This window comes from Lactuca virosa, chromosome 6, assembly GCF_052849685.1.
Source record: "Lactuca virosa cultivar CGN04683 chromosome 6, Lactuca_virosa_CGN04683_v6, whole genome shotgun sequence".
NCBI lineage: Eukaryota > Viridiplantae > Streptophyta > Magnoliopsida > Asterales > Asteraceae > Lactuca > Lactuca virosa.
Genome location: NC_136431.1, coordinates 27,150,045 through 27,159,716, shown reverse-complemented (window position 1 = coordinate 27,159,716; position 9,672 = coordinate 27,150,045).

The following is a 9,672-nucleotide window of genomic DNA, read 5'->3' as shown; positions in this document are numbered from 1 at the left end:
TGTTATTTATATGCACGGAAAGGTATTGAAGAACCACAAAATTCTAACTAATTACCCTTTACTTAAAACATAATGAATTAAAATCCTTAATTCATGAAAGAAGTCTGAAACATTAGTTTTCCCAATTTATCCTTTGACTCTAAAACACAAACCAATGGATTGGATCTCATAATCAATATTATCAACATCCAATAAGGTCTCATACCTATTCCTTGGAGGCCCAATACCTTTCATTGATCAATTTATTATTCACAATCCCGAAATAAGAAACTTCTCGAAACAGGATGTTACATAGTTGAACTATAAGGGAGTCGGTTAGATGATAACCAATATGGTTATGACACATAGGAAGTGAAACATGAAACAAACATTAAAAATTTTATCACTCCAAAACCTTAGGTGAACTAATTCTGAAACTAACATTCATTCAGAACAAACATAATAATGAGGACAAAATATTACAATTAAACTTTTCAAAAAAGACTAAGACATAACCTTTTACAAAATTTTGAGACCTAAAAATCTCCCCGTTTGTATCGAGTCTGCAAAAGTAGTCTTCAAGCTTGTTCAAATTTTTTTTAGGAGCATTAGCAAGCAAGATAGTCCAAATAGTAATCCACCATTTTAACACTTTGGATACACTATGTACTTCTTCCTTCGAATTATTCTTGCGTAATTTGATCTTTCTAAGGGTTCCACTAAAAGTTTTGGTTTTGTAATAATGTTTTTCTTGTATATAAAACATTTAATTTTAGTACTTTTTGTTTATAATGGTTTTATACACAACTCCCCATGGATCACTCTGAATTAGTCAATCCTTTTTGTTTTGAATACCATCAGGTTGATCATAGGGTCCGGTAGAAAGTGTTTTCTTCAAGAATCTTGTATGTTCAAAATCCATCTTACTAATTTCAAGAAAATAGAATGTTATCATTTTCTTTAGATGAGCAATCTTATTGGTATATTTTGTTTTATCCCGGGCAAGAGCAACTGACAACATAAACCAATCATGAGGGTTCATAATAGGAAGACCAGCCAAAGAAAATTGAACTTCTTCATGATCACTTCCTCTCAAGACTTTAAACTTATAATTAATGATGAAATCTATAACACTCATAAAAATCATGATAAATTTATACTTTTTAAATACAACCCAAAACCATAAAGTATTTACAAAACAGTTTTCAAAAACATTTCCAACACCAGAATTTTCCCAAAATCATATATCATAACAAGAGGATGTGTATGGTCACACTTTTGCCTTCCTGTGGTCATCCGAAGTACCTGAAACACAACCCAAAGCTGTAAGCCAACGCTTAGTGAGTTCCCCCAAAACACCAACACATAACCGAATAACATATATACAATAAAAGCATGCAATGGGTCCACAGGTAAAAGACTGGATTACCCTTGAGCCCACATCATAAATCTGGCTTGCCCTCGCGGCCCATAGTTTATGGCTGGCTTTCTCCCTGACTAGATCAATCCTCGAACTGAAATACCATTAAGCCTTCAATACGAGTCTGGCATAACTTCCGGTCCTCAGCTCGTATCTGGAATGCTCATGTGCCCTCTGTATAAGTTTGGAATGCCCTACCCGGCCCTCAACTCATATCTAGAATGCTCCAGGGTTTTTTGGCTACCTCACGGAGTAGTACAACCTCAATCCAACACAATATGTCGACATATAACAGATAATATATATTTACAGATAATCATGCAAACAGAATAACAGGTAGTCCTATAGATCTACTAGACTAGCATATCATCAACCAGCATAATCATGCATATCTATTCCATACTCAGAATATCAGTGAATAGCAGGATATCAAACCAATGGGCCGGCCTTGGTTCCTTCGACCTGAAAGTACAGTGAGGAAAACTCACCTCGCAAACTGGGCAAAAGTTGATAAGGTCTTAACTCCGAATCTCAGCTCCAACCGCCTCCTATTCCAACCAATGGCCAATCTCAGTTATAATTCCCAAAATACCCTTAACGTCAAACTTTGTTAAAGTTAAATTCAATTGGTCAAACCCAATAAGTCAACTGAGTCAACCTAGCCGAGTCAACTCAACCGGATTGACCCAATGTGAGTATGCAGGGCGTACTCTGAAGATACGTCGAGCGTACTCGTGTCCTCGCATGTTGACCACCATCAGGGTGGTTGACCTCGTACGCAGGGCGTACTCCGAGTATGCCGGGTGTACTCTCGCGAACTTCAAAACTCATTAAGTGGTTAATGGATTAAGCACTTACGTCCATATTTCAGATCTAAGGATAAAATACACTCTAGAGTCATAAAGTTTCCAAATTTATGACTTTACATTCTCATTAAGTGTTTATCTCAACTTCTTAATCAATTAAGACAATTTACAAGATGCATAGAGCAAAACCAACCATTTGAAAACCATTTTTATGACTCAAGACCCTCCTTAGGGTCTAAAAGGACAACTTAATGGGTCAAGAACATGCTTTGTTCATGAAACACCACATTTGGGACAAAAAGAACCTAAAACTAAACCAAAACAAGATCTACAAGAAACTACACCAAGTTCAGAACTTGATACCTCAAAATGGTGCCAAAAGGTGGTGTCATCTTGGATCTAGAAAGCTTCACTCCTTCAAGGTGGTCTTCTCTTCCTTCCTTTTTCTTCAAAAGCACCAAAACACACACACAAGATTAGAAATGGCTTCTCAAGAGGATATTAGGGTTGAAAACATGTATGAGAGGGTGGAGGCTGATAAGGTGAAGGAAATGAGGCCATAAGAGTGCTTAAATACAAGCCAAACCCTAAAAATTAGGGTTTCCTCATCTGGAAAGTACGTCGAGCTTACACTGATGTACGCCCAACATTCTAGGGTGCGCTATAGTACACTCTACGTACACCACGTACGCATGGCGTACTCCGAAGGCCTAAAATTACAATAATGCCGTTAAGGCCCTTTATGCATACAATTCTTGAACTTGGGACCAAAATGCAAAATAAATGAATTAATAAGGGTAAATTTAGAAGTACCTTATATCAGAATGTTACAATTCTCCCCCACTTGCTCTAGACTTCGTCCTCGGAGTCTGCCATGGCGAATAACTCAGGATAATGCTCCCGCATCTCAGCCTCCGACTCCCACGTCCACTCGGAGCCTCTCCGATGTTGCCACTCTACATTTACCAAAGGTATCTCCTTGTTGTGCAAGACCTTCATCTTTCTCTCAAAAATGGCTACCGACCTCTCAACATAGTTCAATCGCTCATCAACCTAAATATTGTCCAAGGAGACCACTACCTCATCATCCAATACGCACTTTTGCAACTGCGAAACATGGAAAGTGATGTGAATCTTGAGATGGGCATATTTATTATAAAATTCATTAATTATCTTAATACTTTATGTTTTTTTGTCTCAAATATTGAACAAAAGGTACTTAATTACTTTAAAATTTCATTTTCAACAACAAAGACATGCTCGGAAGGAAAAGGAAGCGCATTTAGCGATTGGAAGCTTGGAATTTGGATTTTGAAGAAAGAAATCAAAATTGAAGAAGAACTTGGTGAGTTTATCCTACAACTCGACGAGTTGATATGAAGAATCCTGACAAAATAGTGCCTTGCCGTACACGCGATTTTAGTGAAAAATTCGGCGAGTTTGGGTCCTCCAACTCGACGAGTTATGCCTATTTTCAGCATCTATATAAGGAACATTTATGTTCGAAACCCTAACGATTTTTGGAGACTTTTAGCGACTTTTAGAGGCCAGAGACATTCTCAAGAAGCTTTAGAGCTCAGAATTCGACTAGAGGTTAAATTTTGAAGAGATCAAAGGCAATTAATCATCACTTTTCTCTTAATTCTTTGTGTGAATCACGTTTACAACCTTAGATTTTGAGTTTATGTGGTTATTTGCTGAAGTTATGGGCTAAAACACCATACTTTCGTTTAGAGTAGATAATGTTATGAATATGGTTTGATTAGTGGCTTTGGATTATATTGAATTGGTTATTTATCTTGTTAAGCTTGTTAAGAGATCCTTATATGTTAATGACAATTATTTTCTGTTAATGACTAAGTATATTGAGTTGCATGAACATCTGCTTGATTACTTGAATCTTATGGTTTTGTAAAAACAAGATTGTATGCCTAGTGTTGTGAACATAACCTAAGGTTAACTAGAGAATAAATAAGTTAATGTGTGAGCATGTATGATGACCAACCATATATGAGTTAATTGAACCAACAAATTTGATTAACTATTATTACATGTCTTGCTTGATTCGAATTGAACACTAGTAGATTCTTTGATTTAATCACTTGATCAATGCTTAAATTGATTTATTTGCTAAAGGATTAGTAATAGTGAACATGAACCTAATCACATTAGAATTCGGTAATTGATGATATATTAATCCATTAAACTTGCCATGAAATCAACCTTATGAATAAGTGAATCAAATCTAAACGGAAGTCTCTTTTATCTTATTGAATCTAGTTGTCTTTTGGAGAAAGTTCTGAGGCACGATCCATTTCTGATTAGTATCAAACCGGTTCCAACCCTTGTCAAGATTCTTGGGTTTTATGAATTCAAGCTCGTTTGGACAATTTTAGAAGCAAAGAGCCAAATTTTACAAATTGGTGCACAAAAGATATTCAATGCAACGGATGGATTGGCATTGAGTTTATTGGAAGTTTATTAAGTTAAGAGTCCATCAAGACTCGCACAAAAACAAGTGATTGCGGGGGGCACCCCGTCATTAGAGTTTGCTTTTATTTTTCTTTTTATTTATTTATTTATTTATTTTGTGTTTTTGATTGGTTTGTTTCAAAACTTATAGTAATTAGGATAAAATAGGAACTTTAAATTTAATGGTTGTTTTTCGTTTTTTTATGTAGTTTTTTGTTTCTGATCTTGCAGAATTTAGGGTGAGAATTAAGCGAATAATTAAAGCGTGAGGGAAATAAGTGAGGGGTCGAATCGTTAACAAGAAGATTAGAAGACTTTGAGCGATATTTTTAGTCCGGTCGTTTTGATTGCTAAAGAGAGTTGAGCTACTGAAGAATATAAAGAGGTGTATTACACTAATACCCTCTTTGACCAAGAAATCAGAACTAAAGCATAAAGAAGAAAAATTTCACGATCAGAGCCTTCAACTCGTCGAGGTCAAAAACCAAACTCGGCGAGTTCCAGAGGAAAAACGCGATTTCTGCCCGATTTACGATCAAACACGACGAGTTTTTCCATAGTAACTCAGCGTGTTGCTACTCAGTCGGATTTTTTTCGAGTCATCGATTTGATTCCATTTGAGGCGGGCACTGTCGATATTTTTGAAGTTCATTTCAAGGCGTTCCAAGAAGCTTTTTCCAGTACATTAGGAGTTGTACCACACAAGACTTATGACACCCAAGGCATGGATGAGCTGTGCCCATGCCAAAGTCTACTGAAGTAGGAGCTCAAAAGAAGAAAATCAACCTCGCAACTTCTATCACAGGGGAGTCTGTTCCAATTCTCTCTTTACTTTTATGCTCTTTATCATGCATAACATGCAATGGGGACATTGCATAAATTAAGTGTGGGGTAGGGGGTTGGTTATATTAGAATCCTAGGTATAATTTTTTTTAAAATTTTTTTTGCATAAAAATTGCTAGGATTAATTCAGAAAATTTTGGTAAAAGCAATTAGGATTCCATGCTAGTATTGTGTTTGATGATTCTTTGAGGACCTAAATGTTTAGTTGAGCCAATATACGTTATAGTGCATTTGTGGCCCCCTTTATTCTAGTGAAATCATGGAACAAAAACACAACCTCGTTTAGTTTGAGGAACGCTACATGTTTAGCATCGTGTACTTGAAATGTATCCAGGAGAGCTTAAGTAGTCATTGCACATGAGACTAATGCCTTTAATCAATAAAGGATGAAGTTAAATCCCCTTGCGTAAGCATCTGTTTTTCTAGGTTTTTAGTTTGAGTGAAAAAAAAGTGCGGAAAAAAAAGAGTGCTGAAATGTTTGAAAGAATCTACAAGTATGAAGACGTGAAGAAGAGCTAAAAAGTATCAAAGATTCAAAGCAAAAGTTGTATTTTTATTTTTATTTTAATTTTCTTTTCTAGGTTATTTTTCCATATGTATGCTTGGGGTTTAACCAAATATTCCTTGAGGCTAAGAAAGTTTTATGGGGATGGATTCGGAGGGATGCATAAAATGAGCATTGTTCGGAAAAAGTGGGCGGGTGTTTATGAAGATTGTGAGTATTTAGGGTTAGGGGGTCCTTAGGAAAAATTAGACACAAATGCATGCGTTGCAGTCTTGGCATAATGGCTGGTTTCAATTGGGATTGTATTAGGTGGCATTAGTGTGCTAAAATTCAGTTTTGCTTGGGGACAAGCAAAAGTCAAGTGTGTGGTATTTTGATATGGGCATATTTAGTTATAAAATTCATTAATTATCTTAATACTTTATGTGGTTTTTGTCTCAAATATTGAACAAAAGGTACTTAGTTACTTTAAAATTTCATTTTCAACAACAAAGACATGCTCGGAAGGAAAAGGAAGCGGACTTAGCGATTGAAAGCTTGGAATTTGGATTTTGAAGAAAGAAATCAAAATTGAAGAAGAACTCGGTGAGTTTATCCTACAACTCGACAAGTTGATATGAAGAATCCTGTCAAAATAGTGCCTTGCCGTACATGCGATTTTAGTGAAAAAGTCGGCAAGTTTGGGTCCTCCAACTCGACGAGCTGCGCCTATTTTCAGAATCTATATAAGGATTGTTTCTGTTCGAAACCCTAACGATTGTTGGAGACTTTTAGCGACTTTTGGAGGCCAGAGACATTCTCAAGAATCTTTGGAACTCAAAATTCGACTAGAGGTTAATTTTGAAGAGATCAAAGGCAATTAACCATTACTTTTCTCTTAATTCTTTGTGTGAATCATGTTTACAACATTAGATTTTGAGTTTATGTGTTAATTTTCTGAAGTTATTGGCTAAAACACCGTACTTTCGTTTAGAGTAGATAATCTTATGAATATGGTTTGATTAGTGGCGTTGGATTATATTGAATTGGTTATTTGTCTTGTTAAGCTTGTTAAAAGATACTTATATGTTAATGACAATTATTTTCTAGTTAATGACTAAGTATATTGAGTTGCATGAACATCTGCTTGATTACTTGAATCTTATGGATTTGTGAAAACAAGATTGTATGTCTAGTGTTGTGAACATAACCTAGGGTTAACTAGAGAATAAATAAGTTAATGTGTGAGCATGTATGATGACCAACCATATATGAGTTAATTGAACCAACCAATTTGATTAACTATTATTACAAGTCTTTTCTTGATTCGAATTGAACACTAGTAGATTCTTTGATTTAATCACTTGATCACTGCTTGAATTGATTTATTTTCTAAAAGATTAGTAATAGAGAACATGAACCTAATCACATTAGAAATCGATAATTGATGATATACTAATCCATTGGAGTTGCCACGAAATCAACCATAGGAATAAGTGAATCGAATCTAAACAGAAGTCTCTTTTATCTTATTAAATCTAGTTGTCTTTTGCTTCTCTTTTAGTTGTTAATTGTTTTTTGGTTGAGTGCTTAGTAATTGCTTAAGTGTCTAGTCTTGAAAAACTAGAGAAAAAACCCTTCTTTAATTCATTGTTTAAATTAGATATTATTAGTATTAATTTTAATTGTTTACCATTCCCTGTGTTCGATACCCTACTTGCATGAACTAAACTGCTAATCGATAGGCACACTGCCTACCGTGTGTTTGTTTTTGTGTTTAAGTTGCTAGGATTAAAACTAGTACATTCCATACGTATCAAATCTGACTGAGCTCCTCAGCTAGATTCAACTTGTAAGCAACCATGCCAACCCTGGAAATCACTCGAAAATGCCCAATATACCGGGGACCCAACTTCCCCCTCTTCCTGAAGCGTATCACACCTTTCCAAGGTGAGACCTTCAGTAATACCATATCACCGACCCGAAACTCCAATTCGGCTCGGTGTTAGTCGGCGTAGCTCTTCTGCCGACTCTAAGCGGTCTGTAATTCAACCTGATCTGCTGAATAAACTCCATGGTCTAAAGGACTACCTCGGTCCTTCCCATAACCATGTGACCAACCTCACCCCAACAAACCGGGGTACGACACCTATGACCATACAAGAGCTCAAAAGGCGGAGCACCAACGCTGGAGTGATAACTATTGTTGTAGGAGAACTCCGCAAGAGGTAGGTAGGAATCCCAACTCCCACCAAAATCAATAACACATGCCCGCAACATATACTCAAGGGTCTGTATCGTCCGCTCACTCTGGTCGTCGATCTACGGATGATAAGCAGTGCTGAAATGCAACCTCGTGTCCAGTTTCTCGTGGAAATTCTGCCAGAAACGGGAAGTGAACCGAATATCTCAGTCATAAACAATAGAGTCTGGAACCCCATGACGAGCAAAAATCTCCCGGACATAAACATCGGCCAAGGTTTCGGCCGAAGAGCTCTCTCGGATGGCCAAAAAGTGGGCACTCTTGGTCAATCGATCCACGATGACCCATATAGCATCAAAACCCTTTGCCGTCTTTGGCAACTTGGTGATAAAATCCAAGGTAATCTGCTCCTATTTCCACATGAAAACCTCCAGAGGTTACAACTTGCCATGCGGCCTCTGATGCTCAGCCTTGACCATCCTGCAGGTCAAGCATCTATCAACATACCAGGCTATCTTCCTCTTCATACACGGCCACCTGTAGCTCAATCTCAACTCCCGATACATCTTGGTGGCTCCTGGTGTATAGAAAAATGAGACTTGTGAGCCTCCTCTAACACAGTCTGCCTGACCCCACCAGAAACTGGAACCCAGACCCGAACACACCAGGTCAATAACCCTCGACTATCTGTGACAAATCTGTTAATCTCACCTATGATCCTTTCTTGGTTCTTGTTCTCCTTCCGAACTCCCCAACCCGAGCCTCCCTGATGAAACCCTAAAGTGGAGAATAAACCAATATCATCATATACATCTCCCCAACCGCATATCCAACCGACTTGCGGCTCAAAGCATCCGCCACCACATTCGCTTTACCTGGATGGTAAAGGATCTCGCAGTTATAATCCTTAACCACGTCCAGCCACCTGTGTTGACTCCTTTTCAGGTTCGGCTAGTCCATCAGATATCTCGAACTCTTGTGATCCATGTAGATAGTACAATGGTCCCCATATAGATAGTGTCTCCAAATCTTGAGGGAGAACACAACTGCCCCCAACTGCAGATCATGCATAGGATATCGCGACTCATGCGCTCTCAGCTGCCGCAAAGCATAAGCAATCACCCGTCCTCTCTGCCTGAGGACCTCCCTAAATCGGTGATGGATGCATCATAGAATACCACAAAATCCTTGACTCCCTCCGGGAGGTTCAATACCAGGGACTCACATAACCTCTGTCGAAGAGTCTCAAATACCTACTGCTGCTCAGGGCCCCATCGGAAATCCACCCCCTTCATCGCCAGACGAGAGAGAGGCACCACAATCTTGGAGAAGTCCTAAATAAATCTCCGATAGTACCTTGCCAAACCCAAGAAAATCCTGATCTTTGAGGGAGATTTCAGAACCTCCCACTGCATCACAACCTCGATCTTGGCCGGATCGACCAAAATCCAATCCTGGTTAGTGA